A 21,261-nucleotide genomic window follows, 5' to 3' on the forward strand; every position below is an offset into this window, starting at 1 on the left:
CTTGTAGAAAAACCCGCAAGAGCCGTGCTCCCTTTAAATAGTGTGCGGCTCTTGCTGGCTTTTGTGGGAGGTGGGGGAAGAGAAAGAGGGCAGCCCCTCAGTCCCTTCCCCCACCTCCCGCAAAAGCCCCCAAGAACCGCACTCCCTTTCACGAGCCGCGTGGAGCATGTGTGCGGCTCTTGGGATTTCTTCTCCCTCCTGGGGAAAAGCCTGCAAGCGCCGCACACACGCTCCACACAGCTCATGAAAGGGAGCACTGAGCAGAGCTTGGGAGGCATACAGGCTCTGCTCAGTGCTCCCTTTAAAGAAAAATTCTTGCATTCCCCCTCTAAAAACTAGATGAGTCTTATGGTCAGGTGCGTCTTATGGAGCGAAAAATACGGTAGTCTGACGTGCTAGCTTCCTACACACAAGAAATCTTTCATACAAGTACTCACGGAAATGTAGAGTTGGAAGGGACTGGGGCTGGGCTATATATCGATATATCATTCAAAACTGGTTTGAAGACCATATCGTGATAAAGCTTTCATAATCTTTGACCTGGCAACATATTGCAAATCATGATGTGTGTTAGGGCTGGGCAATATATTGTCCAAAACAGGTTTGAAGTTCATATCATGATATCAGTTTCATAATTTTTGACCTAGTAATATATTGTGAATCATGATGTGTATGTGTGCATGCGCACTACACAAAAATCACAATGTGGGGGAAACCATGACGCCAGCTAATGCCTCTACATAGCTCCATCTTTATTTCAGACATTGTGATAAATTGGTACATTGCAATGTTTAACTGGTGATATATCACGATGTTGAAAGCCAGATATCGCCCAGCCTTAGACCGTACCCCAAGGATCATATAGTCCAACCTCCTGGAATGCAAGAATCACAGCTGAAGAATCCCAGACAGATGGCCACCCACCCTCTGTTTAAAAAACCTTCAATGAAAGGGATTCCATCACCTTCTGAGATAGCCCATTCGAACCACTGTCAGACAGCTCTTGAAGTTCCTCAAGCTAAAGGAACCCACCTGAACTGAGGAGGGTGGGCCCACAGCAGCTGTACCACATGATCAACAGCTGATCACATGACTCAGATCTAAATAAGTAGACCTGGAAAGGCGTAGCCTTCAGTCACAACTGCCTCCTCACTCCCCAGATATTGATTGTGCAATGTACTGTTGTAACATGTAAGAATACCGAAGCTTCATAATGCACCTTAAGATCTTTCCTCAGGTCTGAAAGCTTCTTGCCTTTCCATTTCTTTTTCCAATCTATCAGTGAAGGCTGAAGCATAGCTCTGTCATAAACCCAAGCCCAGTCTTTTTCTTACACAGACAGAGAGATACCCCGACGATGTTTCAGATGAAAATGAATTGTGTTCTAAGGTAGAGTCATAACACATAATGCCAAGACCATAATACTGCCTCTGGTAGCAGTGCAAGCACTATAAAATTTGGTCCCATGAATCACCTTGTGAGCTTAGTGGACGATCATACCATCATGCATCAAAAACATGTAATATAATAAACGCTGGAGCCATAACTTAAATACTGCAGGTAGACTGTCCTGCCAACTTGCAGTATGACCTTCACAACAAGGTTAGAAAACCATCAGCCAAGACAAACAAGCCAATTTTTTTTAAATTTTTTTTCAGCAGCTTGCAACAGGCAAAGATCTGTAAATCTAGATAATATAGATAGAGCTGTTGACTCCTAGCAAGGCAAAAGGAAAAAGAAAAACAGTTCTCTTTCATTTTTTGGAAGAGGTATTTATCTCCATACATTTTGATTTAAACAGAAGATCCTTTTCTTTCCCCTGAAAAATAAACAAAGCTTCAGGGCACTGAATAAAGTTCTGGAATAATACTCTCTTTATATTTCAAATGTCAAAAGTTCTTTGGAGAACGTCAAAGGTAGAAAATCCAGATCCGTTCAGGTTTTAGGTGGAAATTCTCACCTTGCAGGCAACCAAGAAGGCAAGGGTGCAACTGTTATGACGCTTGCATCCTGGCCCCAGTGTCACTCCATGGAGGATTCATATGCAGACAACTCACAGGTCATTTGACTCAGGTGGAAACCTCAGTATTCCCTTCTACACTGTCCCACTGGCCCAGCCTAAGGTTCTCCAATAATCCCTGGACTCGTGGTTGACTCCCCTGTAGCTTCTCCTTCTCCACAGCCATGCAGGAGCATGTGACTTCAGAATCAGCTGTGGGAACAACTCTCCCAGTTTCCTGGAGAGCCACTGGAACCCAACCTTCATATGATTCTGGGTCTCTGTTGAAGCAACATCTTTGATAGTTCGGTCAGGAGGGCTCACCAAGCAACGGGAGCTCACCCCGTCGTGGGTATTCGAACCGCCGACCTTCTGATCGGCAAGTCCTAGGCTCTGTGGTTTAACCCACAGCGCCGCCCACATCCCGTGTTCCTGTGTACTTCTCTGCAAAATGCTACTTTTTACAAATCACTGTCAAGCTATGCTTAACGCCTGGCTGAATTTATGTACTTGTGGTATTTCAGATGCATATGAAAATTGCACTATTCAACTTTTTGCAAATAAAAAGGAGCAAAGCTCCTTTCTTAGGCATCGCATTCCTGTGTCAGTTACAGAATATAATGAGCCTTTTTGGAGGAGTGGGGGGTGGGGGGGCGCAAAGGGAAAGGCAAGGCTTTGCTGCAAAATTAATCAAAACAGATTACTGGGAGTAGGATCCCTTGGGGAAAAAATATGACACTTTAATTGCAACTTTAATTTCCAAACAGTAGGAGGCTACAAAGGTTGTGGAGGGGCTCATTTCAGAACATGATATTTTCTACATTTGTCTCTCCTCTTCTCTCCCCCCCCCCCATCAATTTATATGGTTTGCTTTTATGCAAATACCGAGATGCAAGACTACTAAACTAATGAGGACTTTAGGCCAAAACAGGGGTGACTGGAAGGAATGTAATCCAAAGGGATGGGGATGGAGTTTACATCAGCCGGCAATAAGAGAAGCAAAGTTGTAAAATGATTCTGACGCAAGCATTTACAATTTATGCTTTCCTCATAAACCATTCATTACTCCAGATTCTTTCACTGGGGAAAGAATATTAAAACTAATCAGCACTTGGTTCCAAACTGACAACCAAAAATTTTCATGATGGAGGGGAGCCGCCTAATTATCCTAATAACTATAAGCTAAATGCTGATTAGCCTCCAATGCAGCAAATTGGGTCTTGGGTTTTAAGAGCAGGATTCACAGGACCCTGGAACCTGCAGGAGACCGGGGCGGGGGGGGCAGACACATTCCAGGGGCAACATGAAAGCGATGGGTGAGGTCAGAGAGAAAAAGGCAAATGGAGCCACTGACAAAATTAGGTAGAGCGTTAATGGGAGAGAGTCTATACTGCAGCAATGCAGAAGCCCAAAGATTCTATACACACACAACCTCTCCATCTTCCATCAGGCAAGTTCAGCCAGCCAAAAGCCTTTAAGGACCTGGAGCAGAGCAGGTGAGGGGGCAAGTCCTTGGGAGATTCCCCAGGAGTCAAACAGAGAGGTTAAGAGGACCACATACATCCCCCAATATAATAATAATAATAATAATAATAATAATAATAATAATAATAATAATAATAATAATGATGATGATGATGATGTATTATTTGTAGTCCGCCCATCTGGCTGGGTTTCCCCAGCCACTCTGGGCGGCTTCCAACAAAGATTAAAAATACATTAAAATATCACACATTAATAACTTCCCTAAACAGGGCTGCCTTCAGATGTCTTCTAAAAGTCAGGTAGTTGTTTATTTCCTTGACATCTGATGGGAGAACGTTCCACAGGGCGGGCACCACTACCAAGAAGGCCCTCTGCCTGGTTCCCTGTAACTTTGCTTCTCACAGTGAGGAAACCGCCAGAAGGCCCTCGGCACTGGACCTCAGTGTCCGGCCAGAACAATGGAGGTGGAGACGCTCCTTCAGGTATACTGGGCCGAGGCCGTTTAGGGCTTTAAAGGTCAACACTTTGAATTGTGCTCAGAAATGTACTGGGAGCCAATGTAGGTCTTTTAAGACTGGTGTGGTCTCGGCGGCTGCCCCCAGTCACCAGTCTAGCTGCCGCATTCTGGATTAGTTGTAGTTTCCGGGTCACCTTCAAAGGTAGCCCCACAAAGAGCGCATTGCAGTGGTCCAAGCGGGAGATAACTAGAGTATGCACCACTCTGGCGAGACAGTCTGTGGGCAGGTAGGGTCTCAGCCTGCGTACCAGATGGAGCTGGTAGACAGCTCCCTGGATACAGAATTGACCTGCGCCTCCATGGACAGCTGTGAGTCCAAAATGACTCCCAGGCTACGCACCTGGGAGCACAATCCCAAGGTACCTCTCCAAACAAGTAATGGGGCCTCTCTGCCCTTCGAAAGGGCCTGAGACATCATAAGGAGAGATAGCTGGATCAGGCCAGTGGTTCATCCAATCCAGCATCCTGTTCTCACAGTGGCCAACTAGATGTTGGCATCTGTCTGTCTCAGGAGACAATGGAAGAGTGAGCTTTCGAGGGTGAAGTTAAACCATTGGAGAGTTACAGCGCCTGCTGTGGCTGTAGAGACCAATATGGAAGCATATGAAGGCGTACGGCTTTGCTGCTACAGGTGCACCATGGCGTTGCTTCTCTCTGTGCTCCTCCCAGCAGTCTTTCCTTCTCTGGTCGCTGCTGTGGCCAACCAGACATCCCAATGGGAAACCCAGAAGCAGGATTTGAGCACAAGACCACTCTAGTCCTGAGGTTTCCAGCAACTTGCATTCAGAAGCATTTATTTCTCCAGCTGTGGAGGCAGAGCATGGCCATCAGGGCAAGTAGTCTTTGATAGTCCTCTCCGCCATAAATGTATAGTATCTAGCCCTCTTTTAAGGCCCAAATGTTCGTCATTGTTGCAGCTCACCCTCTCGGCTCAGAACCCAATGTGGGCAAACTAGTCGCATTTCTCTACATCCGCCTCTGACTACAGATCCCATCAGTCCCAGCCAGTATGGCCAACAGTAAGGAATGATGAGAGTTGTAGTCCAGCCAAACAAAGACAAAAGCCAGAACAAAAACAAAAGCCACATTGGCTAACCCGGTTTATCTCATGATGTAATTTGTTGGTCTTTAAGATGCCACAAAGACTGTTACTGTTTTCGCAACAGATTTAATGCAGCTACCCCTCTGAGAATTCATTTTCCAATAATAATAATAATAATAATAATAATAATAATAATAATAATAATAATAATTTATTATTTATACCCCGCCCATCTGGCTGGGTTTCCCCAACCACTCTGGGCGGCTTCCAACAAAATATTAAAATACAGTAATGCATCAAACATTAAAAGCTTCCCTAAACAGGGCTGCCTTCAGATGTCTTCTAAAAGTTTTCTCTTTGACATCTGGTGGGAGGGCGTTCCACAGGGCAGGCACCACTACCAAGAAGGCCCTCTGCCTGGTTCCCTCTAACTCGCAGCAAGGGAACCACCAGAAGGCCCTCGGCGCTGGACCTCAGCGTCTGGGCAGAACGATGGAGGTGGAGATGCTCCTTCAGGTATACTGGACCGAGGTTTTCCAAAGCTTCTAACCTCTGGTATATTCTTATTTCTTATGTGGTTGTTCTCAGCACTGGGTTTTACTGCAGCCAACCATTTTCTTCGTTGGTGCTGCTTTAACTGTGTCTTATGGACTACTGTAAACTGCCCCAGACACTTTTTATTGAAGCATTGTACAGAAAGGTGTTAAGCAAATCAAAAGGCAGAGGTGGTGGCAAGCAGGTAATGGCAATGTTCTGAGCACACTTGTTGTTGCCGGTGCACTAGCAGCAGTGAGTTCCACAAGGTAAGAAGCTCAGTCCTCTCTCTGGTCCTGGTCGAAGACCACCTCTTTCCACATGAACCTACCCAGATCCTGAGATCATCTTCTGAGACCCTTCTTTGTATGCCTCCTTCTCCAGACTGTGGCGACACGAGAGCAGGACTTTTCTGCAGCGGCTCCCCATTCGGGGAATGCTCTCCCCAGGGTGGTTCACCTGACACCTTCATCATACACCTTTAAAAAGGTAAAGGGACCCCTGACCATTAGGTCCAGTCGTGGCTGACTCTGGGGTTGTGCCGCTCATCTCACTTTATTGACCAAGGGAGCCGGCATACAGCTTCCGGGTCATGTGGCCAGCATGACTAAGCCGCTTCTGGCAAACCAGAGCAGTGCACGAAAATGCCGTTTACCTTCCCGCCAGAGCGGTACCTATTTATCTACTTGAACTGTGACGTGCTTTCGAACTGCTAGGCTGGCAGGAGCAGGGACTGAGCAATGGGAGCTCACCCCGTCACGGGGATTCGAACCGCCGACCTTCCGATCAGCAAGTCCTAGGCTCTGTGATTTAACCCACAGCACCACCTTTAGGCGCCAAGAAAAACTGCCCTTAAGATCGTTAGGTTTCTGGTCAACAGTTGTTTTAAAAATGTAACTCTCTTTTTAATTCACAAAGTTAGCTACTTCTGCATGCAAAGGGCATATACCCTAAGTATGCAAAGTGCCACTACTTTCTTTGCGAGTGGGCACCAAACTGGTCGGCATTCAGCCACCTGAGTTTGCTATTAGAGGGAACCATTATTACCCATTATGAGCAAAATGTTTAGAGAAGCCCTCTTAAATCTCTCTCCTTGTCAAAGGGAAGGGAGGAACTGACCTCTGTCCCATCCCTTCTTAATGTCCGTTTAACGATTTTACATTTCAGAGCATTGAGAAATTTAGTACTCTGCATAATAGGCTAGTTTCAACATTCAGTGGCTTCCCAATTAGAAGATAAAAAAAAAACCCAGGCACTTTCCCAAATCATCAAAGTTAGCAGAAGAACCACAGGGTACTATATAAAGCTTGATATATGTGTCTCTTTTGCTAATTAAGAGAAGGTATGGTTAAAAGGGGTGTGTGTGGAATGATTGGTCCTGTCATGCTAAATTAGTCTGAATGAAAAGTCTGCTTTGGGGAAAAAATTAACACAAAGAATTCCTTGAGCCCAGTGTACACGGCAAGATTCCATGTGAAGGGGTCCCCTGTCTTCAAAGGCAATGGGCAGAAGATATCGTGCTGGATGTAGCATGCTGGCTTTTGGGGTGGAACTACTGTGCTAGCTGCCCAGCAGGCAGGACCTTGTTGCTTTTCAGGAGGCAGAAGGGAGACTGGCATGGTGCAAACGCACCAGCGGGGACACCAGATTGGCTCTGCTGCTACTTTTGCACCACACTGCCGCTGCTTTCGCAACCCACCTTTTGGGGAGCTAGCAAAGCAGCTCTACTCTGCCCAGTGACTCACTTTTGGCACTACAACTAAATTAGTATTCAGCAAAGTGGGTAGTTAAGCAACACAGACTCTTGATCTAGAACATATAACAGGCTTGAGGTGAAGGTGGCCTTTTATCCATTCCACCTCACTCCATAATTCCTTCCTCGCAAGGAAATGGTCTGGCGCTTTGTACCAGATGTCGAGCATTTTAGGGACAGAGTGGGGAGAATCCAAATGGTGTTCTGACCACCTTGCAGCCTCCGTCTCGGGCTTGGGGCTGAGGACACACCCAGGTTCATGAGTCTGAAGGACTCTCATCTGCAGATCATCCAAATGAAGCTGAATGGAACAGATGAGACAAAATACCGTATTTTTTGCTCTATAAGACTCACTTTTCCCCTCCTAAAAAGTAAGGGGAAATTTGTGTGCGTCTTATGAAGCGAATGCAGGCTGCACAGCTATCCCAGAAGCCAGAACAGCAAGAGGGATTGCTGCGTTCACTGCGCAGCGATCCCTCTTACTGTTCTGGCTTCTGAGATTCAGAATATTTCTTTTCTTGTTTTCCTCCTCCAAAAACTAGGTGTGTCTTGTGGTCTGGTGCATCTTATAGAGCGAAAAATACGGTACTTCTTCACACCGTGCATAGTTTAAATGTAAGGATCGCTACCAGGAGGTGTGGCGAGGGCCACCAACTTGGATGGCTTAAAAGGACTAGGCTGTCCATGGCTACTAGTTATGAATGGCAACACTGCCTTCCAGGATCAGACCAGTAATGCCTCTGAATGCAACTCTACAGGGAACGGGAGCAGGAGAGGGCTGCTGCCCTAATGGAGTGCTGAGGAAGCTTTTTCGGCCCAAGGATCACACTCCATTCTTTCAACATCCTCGTTTTAATAATAAACACTGAGGTCCACCTCCGAGGGCCTTCTGGAGGTTCCTCACTGTGAGACTTGAAGCTACAGGGAACCAGGTATAGGGCCTTCTCGGTAGTGGCACCCAGCCTGTGAAAAGCCCTCCCATCAGGAGATAAACAACTATTTAACTTTTAGAAGACATTTGGAGGCAGCCCTGTTCAGGGGAGTTTTCAATGGTTGATGCTTTATAGCATTTTTAATACTTTGTATTTTAAAATAGTATTATTTGTAAGGGATAAAATGTGAAGATTTTTATGGTAAAAGTGTGATTAAAAAATGGTTAAAAATTATGATATATGTAAACTGCTAAAGATGAGGTAAAATGAAAATCAGATAGGGGGGACTTTGGGAAGCTCACCTAACAATGTTTAGAAAAAAAACGATAAGACAAGAATTTGTTTGCATTGTTTGTTTTTCTGTTTGTGTTGTTTATTTGTGTTATAAAATGAATAAAAAAATTGGGGGGGGATAAAAGTAGGAGAGCAAAGAGCTCAAAGGCAGAGGGCAGGTAGCAGCACCTATAGAGGAGATGAATGAGCAAGTTGGAGAGACGGGGATGGAGATTCACTCAGGACAACGCCATTATCCAAGAGGCTGGATTCTATATCCTCCCTCTGTAAAGATTGAAATAAAAATGGACTGTAAGAATTTTTTTCTTGTCTTTATACTTTCCTGGACAACCAGCCGGGAGCCACTGACAGCATCCTGACGCCTAGGAGCTTTCTTGTCGGAGCGAAGTTTTAAATTTTGGCGATATTTAACTTCTGCTGTTATTGGTATTACGTTTTTGCATCTTTATTGTTATAACTTGTTATGACTTACATGGGGATTGTTTTACTTTAATTTTAACTATTGAAAGGCAGCACACAAATGTACATCCCAGTAGATTACTGGGTTTGGATTACTGGTGGATTACTGATTTGGAAACCATGATCCCTGATTATGCAGGGCACATTTTCTAAAATATATATATATGCTCAAACTGCTTTAAACTGATTATAATCTGGTCAATTCATTGCCTGAATGCAGCAGTTCCCATCTGTACTCCTTTTGAGGAGAAGCAACGGAGTGCAATGGGACATGCTCCGTGGCCTGCTATATGATGCGCAATCAAGAGGAAAGGGCGGCAACTTGCTCATCTGGTTCAGAGACAGCCTTGGCTATAAGATCCACAAAAGCAATCAGAGCAGCACAGCTCATTTTATGGAGCAGAGGAAATTGACAGCTCCTTCCATCCCTGCTCCCTAGCTGCACATCTCTGCAGTGCTGGCTGTCATGGGCCCCTTGGCTTCAGCAGGAATGAGGAATTATTTGCCATTTCTGGAGATTACAGACCAAGGCCCCAAATGGCATGATTAGAGTTATGCCAGAGCTTTTGCAAGTCTGTTGTTCATTTCGCAAGATTTATATATGACTTGATCATTTTTTAAAAGAACTCGAAGGGATTTACCAGAAACACATGCACGGTGACATTATCAGTAAAAACGACTCTTTAAAGCATTAAAGAGATAATTAAAATCAACGATGAGATAAAAATCATATGAAAACACACACACTGGCATTCTACATATCTGGGAAGGCTACCTTAAAGAAAGATGTTTTTAGTAGGTGTTATGTGCACCGGCGTGGTTGCTCGAGAGCTAACAGGCAAGACCCCCACTGATCTTTTCAAGGCTTTAATATCGGTGCAAAAACATTCACAGTGCAGGATGTCTCAATTCTATGTCTTGCTCAGTCACTAGCAGAATCTGGGACTGGGCGGTCCTTAAACATTCCCCCGCAGAGTAGTCTTTTGACCCCCATCCTACGCCTCCCCTATCTGCGCGTAAACCGACTGCGCAGAGAGGGCGTGGGCAAAGGGGGACCTGCCTCCCCCCCCCGCTTTGCTCAGGCTCGGCGCTGTGGCTCTCCCTTGCATCCTCCGAGCCCTGCACCCCTTCCCCACTGGAGGCGGGGCTTCCCTCCTCCGTGGAGGAAGTGCTGCTTCTCAGGATCTTTGGAGGCTCCCTGTTTTTTTTTATTTTAATGATATTTATTAGACATTTACAAACATCAAAACATCAAAACATCAAAAGGCCACAAAATTAGAAATAGAAAATAGAAGAAAGGAATAACAATAATAAAAGAAAAAAGATACAAAAATACAAAGACAAAATACATAAAAAGTAAAAAGAAAGTTGAAAAAAAGAATCAATATTTTCATGTTTTATATTTCAGTTACTTGTTTCCTGACCTCCTCACACACCCCTTTTTTGTATTCCAGTTCACATGGTTAATTCAGCAAATCCTTACCCTCTATCATTTATCTTTACTCAATATCTTAACCTATTATAACTATATATTTTCAACCATTGTCAATCCGTATTTACATATTCTTGTTAATCTTTTTACCAATACCGCTTATTTTCAATCCAACATCCCTTTAACATTCATTAATTTTACAGTATTTCTGCAAATAGTCTTTAAATTTCTTCCAGTCTTCTTCCAACACGTCTTCTCCCTGATCTCGGATTCTGCCGGTCATTTCTGCCAGTTCCATGTAGTCCATCACCTTCATCTGCCATTCTTCCAGTGTGGGTAAATCTTGTGTCTTCCTTTGGAGGCTCCCTGTAACCCAACTGCCCTTCCACCTCTCGCCTCTGAGCTGATGGTAATTCCCTGACAGTAGGCATTGAAAAGAGGACAGCAAAGGCACGTGCCTGACATCACTAGGCAGGGAGGTCCGAAGTGTAGGTGCTGCCACACTTAAAGAACAATTTCCTACAAATGCAGAATGACCGTTCTGTGGCACCCAAAACAGCACGGATTCCACAGATCGAAGTGGCCGAGTGTGCATATATCGGGCAAAGCAGTTGTCCAAAGCAACGAGAGGGCATCAGGGCTGGCAGAGGCTGCTCTTACGGCAAAGGGGAGATTGCAGAGGAAGTCAGATTTCAAAAGAAGCAGTGTGGATAAACCAGAAATCAAATGGAATTGATATGCCAAGGAAAGGAGCCTTGGTTTAAAAAATAAATAGAAGCCACGTGATGAGCCGAAATGACACCGGGGACTGGAAAGGCCCCAAACAAATCCATCACCAACAGAAGAGCTCCGAGCTTAAAAGCTATAAAGTCACAGGCTGCTCCATGAATCATAATTCACAATCCATTGCTACCATTTAACATGGAATCCCTCCAACTGAGCCTAGCAACAAAGAAACCCCGGCAGACTGACTCCTAACCTAAATACCTTGAAGCTGCTGCACTTTTAAGGGCAATAAATGCTAGCAAGACATATACTGGCCTGAGATAATGCAATAAAAGCAATAAAAGTGATTTAATTCTCCTGATGGGTCGTTGATGCGAGGAGACATGTAGGCAACCGCGGCCCAGCCCACCTCAGCTGAAGGATTGCTTCTGTCAGAAGAAACAACTGGCCGGTGGTGCATTTGCAATAGTTTTACGTTGTGGCGGAGAAGGGACCCCCACTTTGCACGTTGGCCAAGCAAACAAAGAGGCTGTGTTTTGGGACCTGGAAGAAACTGGATTCGGATGTAATTTAAAACCAAGTCTGCACCTTCCAAAAACAATGTGAGAAACAGTCATCCTTCAAAACCTTCCCTTATCAGGGTTCTGCAACCAATGTTTACAGAAATGCATTGTCATTGTCATGGACTAGCAATGTGGTGGGAGGGGCCAGCTGGGGAACCGCCCCCTACCCCCCCGGGGGGGGAAGACGGCTCATAGACAGGGGAGTGGTGGTGGGACCAGTGCCGGATTTATGTATAAGCTAAACAAGCTATAGCTTAGGACCCCACTCTCTTGGGGACCCCCCCAAAAAATAAAGGAAAAAAACCTGGATGTACATTTCCAAAATATAAGATAAAAAAACAAATAAAGTAAAACCTACATACAGCAAGAGTGTTTTGTGTTATGTAGGCTCCTATGATGTAAGTAATGGGCCCCGCCTGCTAGCCTGCTCCCTAAAATATCACTGGTCTGCTCATTAATTGTATTTCAGTTCGACACTTACTTTGATAAAATACATATTTTGTTATGTGCAAATGGCTTTAGATACCTATTAGGTCCATAAATTACCATAGAGCATATGTTCAACACACAAAAACAGCGAAAATTTGTTGTTGACAAAGGACAGCTGGACGTATAAAGGGCCCCATGACCTTCAATAGCTTTGAACCTCATCAAACCTAAATCTGGCCCTGGGTGGGACGATGATGGGTGGTCAGAGGGAGAAGAGGGAGCAGACTGGGAGGAGGAGGAGGTGTCAAAAGCTGAAGAGGGAACAGGGTTTAGTGAGCAGGAAGAGGCTGTGGCAGAGAGCAGCCAAGAAGCAAAGACAGAAGCAGAGGGGGGTCTAGAAGCAGAGTGGAGGCCGGCTGAGAAGACGGGGGTCTCCCCCACCTACTGTGACCAGTTCCCCTCAAGCCTGGTCTCCCAGAACCAGAAGAGGCATGAAGAGGCATGAGCAGAGACAGACAAGGCATCAGAGTCTCAGATTGCTTGGCAATGAATCAGGAGAAGAGGAGCCTTAGGGAGTGGTGGGAAGCCGGAGACCTTCAGTCCTCACAACTGCCTCATTGGGGCAAGACCTGCTGGGAAGAGCTGCTGTGCTCACTAGGCCTGCACTGCTTTGGTTTCTTTGAATAAAGAGTCAACTTCACTGACACATTGTGTGTTCTTGCCGACTTGCTCCCAACACCTGCCCTCACATGCATCTTATTAGGGGAAAGTGTGGATAAAAATGAACAGTTTAGTTAAAACAGCCATACAGATATGCATTATATCAGGAGAAATTGCTTGAAAGGTGTTTACATTAGTCAAAACTGCCTTCAAATTATTGGGAGAAATTTGCACTAAAACGCTGAAGGGTTTCCATGAGGATTTATTTTTAAAGAAAACTGCTACAGAAAATGTGGAAATTGCAAAATGAGAAACAGCCAGAACCAAAATTGACAGATCCTTCCATCCCTAGTTGCATCAAGTTTTTACTCTGTGGGAATATACATTTAGGGCTCAAGCTGTTAGATGCAGCTTATTAGCAATTCATAACATGCACACATATCATCAATTCATAAAGTGCATTGCTGCCAACCCTGGAGGAGAGACAAGAGAGCCACCTGTAAGTCATCTAGCCTGCTGAGAAGACCCCTTGCCCTCTGAACTGCACTGAAGCCAGTCCTTGAATGTAGCAAGTTCAGCATCTGGAACTTTATCATCAGCTAACTTAATTTTTTTCCTCTTTACTTATGTATTTAAGTCTAGATTATTTATTTTGCAATGCTGAATTCCTTCTGTGTCTGCTAAATTATGCCTTGAAACACAATCAAGCACATTTTACCCTCTGTGAATTTCCAAACCTACAGTGGTGCCCCGCAAGACGAATGCCTCGCAAGATGGAAAACCCGCTAGACGAAAGGGTTTTCCGTTTTTGAGCTGCTTCGCAAGACGATTTTCCCTATGGGCTTGCTTTGCAAGACGAAAACATCTTGCGAATGTTCTGATTTTTTTTCGCTTCCCCCCCCCTTTTTCTAAGCCGCTAAGCCGCTAATAGCCTTTTAGCCGCTAATCCGCTAAGCCTTTAATAGCCGCTAAACCGCTAATAGCACTAATCCGCTAAACCGCTAATAGGGTTGCTTCGCAAGACGAAAAAACCACTAGACACACGGAACGGATTAATTTCGTCTTGCGAGGCACCACTGTATTATTATTTTTGCTGTAACACTGAGGGACAGGACTCAGGCAATTTCTGACTATTTGTAACAGGTAGATTCTGCAGGCTGCATCCAACACTCTCTTGTCTGCTGGCGCAAAGATTGTTGCGCTGTCAGGTGGGAAAGCTGTAATACTTTTTTTAAAAAAAAAATATTTTTATTGGGTTTTCACATTTTATATAGACAAAAACAAAACACAAAACACCAAAACAAACATAAAAGACGACAAACACGTACAATTTCCTAACATCTTATTTTCTAACCCTAGTCCTTGACTTCCCCCCACCCCCACCCTTGCCTCCCTATTCCCAAATTTATGTCAGCAAGTTGGCATTTCCTTTTCCATCTTAATATTAATCCTTTTATAAAGAAAAACAAAAATAAATTTTCCCTAAGTTGGACCCCAATTCTCTTCCCTCGATTTCTCATTTTTTCTTGAATAATTTTCTTATTAACTAAACCCCCTGGTCTTGAGTGTTGTTTGAATTTAAATGCTTCCCTCCCTCCCATCCCCGGTTTGCGTCCTTTCCCAAGACATGTCCAAATAACAGTTTTTAGCCTGGGTTCCGCACGTCCGAGGCTCTCAAATCTCTTTCAGTCCCTCTCCGCCGGTTTTGTTGGTAGTCCTTTTTGTCGGTCATCGAGTCTCGAAAGAGTTCCTTCACAATCAATCCAATCAGTCCATAGTCTCTTCCCATATTTAGAAACAACTGGTGACGAATTTCCACAAGGCCTGAGTCCTGATGATAATCAAAATCAAAGTCTATGTGGAGGCCCCAATTGTACTTCTTTATTTCAAGTTCCTGAATTCCATAAACTCCCGGGGCCTCCACTTTCATCTTCTGTATCTTTCGTAGGCTTAAAATGGATTCAATCCAATAATCTCCTTGCTTGTGTTCTCCAGATGTCGGCTTCTGGTTAGTGTTTTCCCACTTAACTTGTTCTCTTTCTTGTTTTGTCTTCTCCTCTTCTTTGTTTATTATTTCGAATTCAGCTGTGGGTTCTTTCTCACTCAAGTCCTCATTACATTCCGCAGAACTACTTGTTTCAAAATTCAAGGTCATCAGTTGTTTACTCATAGCTGTAGTCTGCTCCTGTAAGGTTCCCACCAGTGAAAACATCCTTTCGATTTCTCTCAGTATCTTTCCACCCACAGCCATTGTAATTCCACAGAATTCCCCCTAGAGGGAATCTGGTTACTTAATGTTCTTTTCTCCAACAATCCTCTGTCCTGTTATTGTTTCTTTGTTTCCAACAATTTTGATTCAATTGTAACTCCTTTTAATCCGGAGAGATCTTAAATAGCAATTTTTCCACTGTTAACAGTCCATTTGACAGCTTTGACAGCTGTCAAATTCTGCTCCTCTATCCAGGCTCCAAAGCAGGTCGCTCCCGGGCCCGGGAGGGAGGGTTGTTTACAACAAAACAAAGTCTCTTCCAACACTCCACTCTCCTGCTCAAATTTACCTTTCCAAATCTTGGAAGTTACTGTCTTTTTGAAACTCACCCTTTACAGGGTAGGCACTCCAGCTTAGCTCTTATATCATTGCTCTGGATCGTCTGCAAAGGGGGGGGTGGGGACTTCCTTTTAGCACACCCCCCGGTCGTCTCAAATTCAGAAGGTAAAATTTTTTAAAGTTCAGTTCCAGATTACTCACGGGTTCTTTTTTTCAGTCCAAATTTCAAGGAAGGAAGTCAGCGCTCTCCAGTTATGGCTCGCGGCTTCGCTCAGCGGCGGTAGCGATCGACTCTCAGTGCCGCGCCGTCCCCCGTATCCCCTCCGTAGCCTTTAAAAAGGCTCTTCGCGAATCGGGGGGGCGCTTAAGGCACCCGCCGAGTCTTCAGTCCGCAGGCTTCCGCGCCTGCGGTTTTTAAGGGTCCCCGTGTCGCCGGCACGGCAAAGACCCATCCACCGCTGAGCCGATTCCCTCCGGAGCTCGGAGGGAATCCGCCATTTCCAGATCGCGCCAACCCGGAAGTCCGGGAAAGCTGTAATACTGCACAACAGAGGAGTCCAACGCAATAGTTGTGCTAGCAGAAACTCATCGTGCAACAGACTGTGCCATCTGTTATGCAACAAATTTACCAGCATTCTTCTTATGCGTTCCTCTGCGCAACTATACTCTCCTGGCATAGAAACATTCTGCCAGTGGAACAAATATACCACTAAAGGACTTCAACTTAGCACCTCATTGGTTACAACCCCTATATCCATTATTGCATGTCCACTTGCATAAGTTGGTGTGCCAGTGGGAAAACATTGTTGGATATGCAGTGGTACCTTGGTTCTCAAACGCCTTGGTTCCGAAACACCAAAAACCCAGAAGTAAGCGTTCTGGTTTTCAACCGCTTTTCGGAAGCCAAACGTCCAATGTGGCTGTCAGATATTGTTTCTGGAGCACCAGCACCAATCAGAAGCTGCGCCTTGGTTTTTGAACATTTCAGAAGTCAAATAGACTTCCAGAACAAATTAAATTTGGCGCTTTTGTTATTGCTATTTATTTATTTTGCACTTTTGTTTTGGAGGCTATTTTGCTTAATTTGTTTTGTGACTTTGTGGAACCCAGTTCAGCTACTGATTGATTGATTGATTGATTGATTGATTGATTGACTGACTGACTGACTGACTGACTGCAAAAATGGATAAAAGCCCCCCATCCAAAAAATAACTATCATTGGTACAGGTAAGAATTTATTTATTTTTTTAAAAAAAATATCATCTACAATACTGTCTTATTTATTTTATAGTACAGTACACTGATTATTGCTTTCATTTTATGGATCAATGGTCTCGTTAAGATAGTAAAATTCATGTTAAATTGCTGTTTCAGGGGTTATTTTTAAAAGTCTGGAAGGGATTAATCCATTTTGCATTACTTTCTATGGGAAAGCGAGCCTTGGTTTTGGAACGCTTTGGTTTTGGAACGGACTTCTGGAATGAATTAAGTTTGAGAACCAAGGTACCACTGTAGTTTTAACTTTCCTTGTAATAAACTCTAGCAAAAGCCCTTCCACGGATGCAAAGTGCTTACCCCCAGTGAAGCATAATCAGCCATCTTGCCCTGAGATCTTGGGTCCACCGAGTCCCACTTTGTCTAATCTGACTGGCAGGCAGAAGTCTTTCACATTAGTCATTTATATCATTTATTAACCATTTGCACAAAACAAACCTCTGAGTGGTGTACAAGTCCAATTATATATCAAACACAACGAAAATGCACAGAGCAATGAAAAGCAAAGAGTTGCATCCAATGTGATTAACTTAGGTGCGTTAATTTCTCCTCCGAGTATACAAAAGCAACAGATACGAGCCAAATATACATAAACCCATCGTTAAACCCAAAGATAAAATCAATAGAACATTTAAAACAAAGGTTAACTAAATCGTTTTCTGGGCAGGCTTGTGAAAACAGAAACATTTCCAGCAGGCGTTTTGAAACAGTATAGTGGCTCTGCTTGGCTCATTGTCAATATCTTCTACCTGATACGGGGAATGACCCAGGGACCCTCAACATACAAAGTGTGTTTTCAGCCATTGAGCTCTGACTCTTCCTCTACAAATGTCCCATCACTGCCTAGCCTTCGCCATTCATAAGAAACTGTCTTAAACTCAGGACTCTAGTCAGCCTAAAAGGTAAAGGGACCCCTGACCATTAGGTCCAGTCGTGGCCGACTCTGGGGTTGCGGCGCTCATCTCACTTTATTGGCCGAGGGAGCCGGTGTACAGCTTCCAGGTCATGTGGCCAGCATGACTAAGCCGCTTCTGGCGAACCAGAGCAGCGCACGGAAACGCCGTTTACCGTCCCGCCAGAGCGGTACCTATTTATCTACTTGCACTTTGATGTGTTTTTGAACTGCTAGGTGGGCAGGAGCAGGGACTGAACAACGGGAGCTCACCCCGTCGCGGGGATTCGAATCGCTGACCTTCTGATCGACAAGTCCTAGGCTCTGTGGTTTAACCCACAGCGCCACCCGCGTCCCTCTAGTCAGCCTAGTTCAGTATTATCTGCTGCAACTGGCGACCTCTCTCCAAGGCTGCAGGTAAAAGGTTGTTTCCCATCACACACTCCCTGATCCTTTTAACTGCCAATACCAGGGAATGAACGTATGATCCTTTTGAAGGCAACATGTGTGCCCTGCGTTGGGCATCACACTAGCCCTGACTTGGTTCCAGACACAGAGTCCTTGAAAAACTATTTTATTTTATTTATTTGTGTTGTGCTATTACATTTATATGGGACGCGGGTGGCGCTGTGGGTAAAACCTCAGTGCCTAGGACTTGCTGATCGTAAGGTCGGCGGTTCGAATCCCCACGGCGGGGTGAGCTCCCGTCGTTCGGTCCCAGCTCCTGCCCACCTAGCAGTTCGAAAGCACCCCTAAGTGCAAGTAGATAAATAGGTACTGCTTTATAGCGGGAAGGTAAACGGCGTTTCCGTGTGCGGCACTGGTCTGGCTGAAGTGTCTTCAGACGGCGCCGGCTCCCGGCCTCTTGAGCGAGATGAGCACGCAACCATAGAGTCGGTCACGACTGGCCCGTACGGGCAGGGGTACCTTTACCTTTACTATTACATTTATATACCACTTTTTCTGGCAAGGAGCTCTTCCTGTGGTATTGATGCTGAACTGTTTCTTGACCTCAACTTCTGGATTATGTTTTGGACCAAGATTGAGTCTCTGTGCTTGACCTTGGCTTGTTGAGACTACACAACTCTTGCCTAAGAATTTTGGTAAGACTTTACCTTCTTTGGACTGAGTCCATGAAGGCGCTTCTTAGAGCATGACATTGAGTTATGGTCTCTCCCAAAGGCACCATTCACTTTAAAGTCATTGTCTGGCCCTTTCTGTTAATGAAACATACTAAATGTTCTTACCTTATCAGATTTCTAACTTGAGACTGGCTCCACAGGAGATGAAGGAGGAGAATTCTGGAATGACAAGGTAAAAAACAACGCCATTAGCCTAAAACAGAGAAAGCGAATAGGTTTTTTCTTCTACTTTATGCATTATGTTTCAAACCACAGCAGCACAATCATTATTCCTTAATTTGGCACACTTTGTCTCTTCCCCCACTCCTGCACTTCTTGAAAAATACAGGCAGCCAATATAACTAATGACAGAGTTAAAAGAAATCTGTTACAGCAATCTACAGTAAATTTTGGGAAGCGGTTCATCCATTTGTTCCCCAAGAGGTTTGGATGCCTCCTGAGATATCATCGCTAAACCCAGCACAAGGGTGCCCAATATGGGGGCAGCAGGTTTTGTTGATGTTGGGATGCCACGCGAGACACCATTTTGAAGCAAGATGGTGGGCTGAAATATCACTTGGGTGAGACTTGGTTCATTTTTGGGTAGACGTTTGGCCACCTCTCAACAGAACATCACCAAACTCAGCATGACAGTTCCCAATACAGTGGTGCCTCGCAAGACGAAAAGAATCCGTTCTGTGATTCTCTTCGTCTAGCGGTTTTTTCGTCTTGCAAAGCAAGCCCACTGACAGATTAGAGGATTAGCGCTATTAGCACTATTAGTGGCTTTTAGCGGCTGATCGGATCAGCTGATAAGCGGCTTAGCGGCTTAGAAAAAGGGGGGAAGGGGGGAAAACCCGCAGGAACTCGCAAGACATTTTCGTCTTGCGAAGCAAGCCCATAGGAGATTCGTTTTGCGAAGCACCTCCAAAACGGAAAACTCTTTCGTCTAGCGAGTTTTCCGTCTTGCGAGGCATTCGTCTTGCGGGGCACCACTGTATTTTGAATTGATGACGGTACAAAATGTGACTTTGGCATGACTTTGTCTCATTTTTGCTTTGTTTTGATTATTGCAAATCAAAGGAAGTCTGCATCAGTCTACCTATTAAGTTAATGATTACGGTCAGTTTTGAGTCTGGGATTTCCTTGTTCACATTCTTAGCCTGGACACTTCAGTACCTTAATTACTTCCACAATCAATACAATTAAAATCTCCTTCATCCAGTTTTTTTAGAGCAGGAGAGTCACTTTTTAACACTATAGTCTCTTCATTCTTTTCTTTTTTTTAATTTTAAAGAAAAATCAGAAGAGCAGGTGTAGGAAATGTTCGGCCCTCTCCGTATTGCTGAACTACAACTCCCATATGCCTCAGCGAGCATGGCCAATGGCTAGGAATGAAGGGAGTTGTAGTTCAGCAAAGTCTAGAGCAGCTTTTCTCAACCTGTGGGTCCCCAGATGTTGTTGAACTACAACTCCCATCACCCCTAGCTAGCAAGGCCAGAGCTCAGGGATGATGGGAGTTGTAGTCCAACAACATCTGGGGACCCACAAGTTGAGAACCGCTGGTCTAGGGAGTCAAAGGTTCCACACTGATAACATCCATGAAAGTACTTTTGTGACACCAAAGCAGGCTTTTCTTATAATTCAGAGAATCTAATATTTCACTTTTAAAAAAACAAGCATGCTTCTGTCCCCAAGGGATGCAAAAAAAAGTATCTGAAAATGTACCAGGAAATGTCCTCAGGGACTGGAAGCAAGATTTAGAAACATGATCTTTACAATGACTAAACTGCATTATATTTTATTTTTTGCAGAGCGAAACAGCAAGGGGTTTGGGGGTGGAGGAATGTGACATGCAGGGAAGTTACAATGTGATGGGGGACAACAGTGCCACGCTAAAAAATGGACAAAAAGGGTACTGCAGCTTATCTGCCCAGTCTGGCTAGGTTTGTTAAAGAAATGACTGGTGGCATGGCTGATGCTGTGTAGCTGCTACTCCAGGTTTGGTTCCTCTACCTGATCAGCTCTTCCTTAGAATGCAAAAGGCAGATATTGACATCCTGGCCAATAAAAATTCCTAAATCCAGAGTACAAAAATTCCAAAATCCAGAGTACGTACAATACCTTTATAACGACCAAACAAAAATTGACGCAAAACAGCAAGCAAGCTTTTGGGTTCTCCAAAGGTCTTTTTTATTACACTGGATGTTAATTAAGGTGGAGGAAGAAGAAAAGTTGGCTTTGTCTCCATTTTTGGATTGAGAACAGTGTCAGGCCAGGTCTATGGAGACCGAAGTTCAAATCCCTGTTCACTGAGTGACCTTGGGTCACCAATCATCTCTAGCCAAACCTACCTCAAAGGGTTCTTGTGAGGGTTAAATGGAGACAGGGAAAACCATGTACACCACACTGGATAAAAAGTAGGATAGAAATGTAATAATAAATAAAAAATAAATATTGCCTGGCTTTAACACCAAGCTGGATTTTTCAAATTCCCTTTTCTCCTGCATTGATTAATTAAGCATCCAGTCTGAAGAAGAGCTCTGGAAAACTCAAGCACTTGGTCACTATTTTGTGACTTTTTGGTTGGTCCTGATAAA

General features: G+C 44.4%; 1 protein-coding gene across 10 annotated transcripts in view; it reads right to left on the reverse strand.

Annotated features, from left to right (window-relative positions):
• ARVCF (ARVCF delta catenin family member) overlaps positions 1-21,261 on the reverse strand; it is a 605,652-nt gene that overhangs the window by 477,827 nt on the left and 106,564 nt on the right. For all 10 annotated transcript variants that reach the window (XM_082203073.1, XM_082203066.1, XM_082203061.1 and 7 more), the window contains exon 2: positions 18,788-18,841. The gene's annotated coding sequence lies outside the window, so the exon portion shown is untranslated. The remainder of the gene's footprint in view (positions 1-18,787; positions 18,842-21,261) is intronic.

The sequence above is a fragment of the Podarcis vaucheri genome, assembly GCF_965113315.1.
Source record: "Podarcis vaucheri genome assembly, chromosome: 16".
NCBI classification, from domain to species: Eukaryota; Metazoa; Chordata; class Lepidosauria; order Squamata; family Lacertidae; genus Podarcis; species Podarcis vaucheri.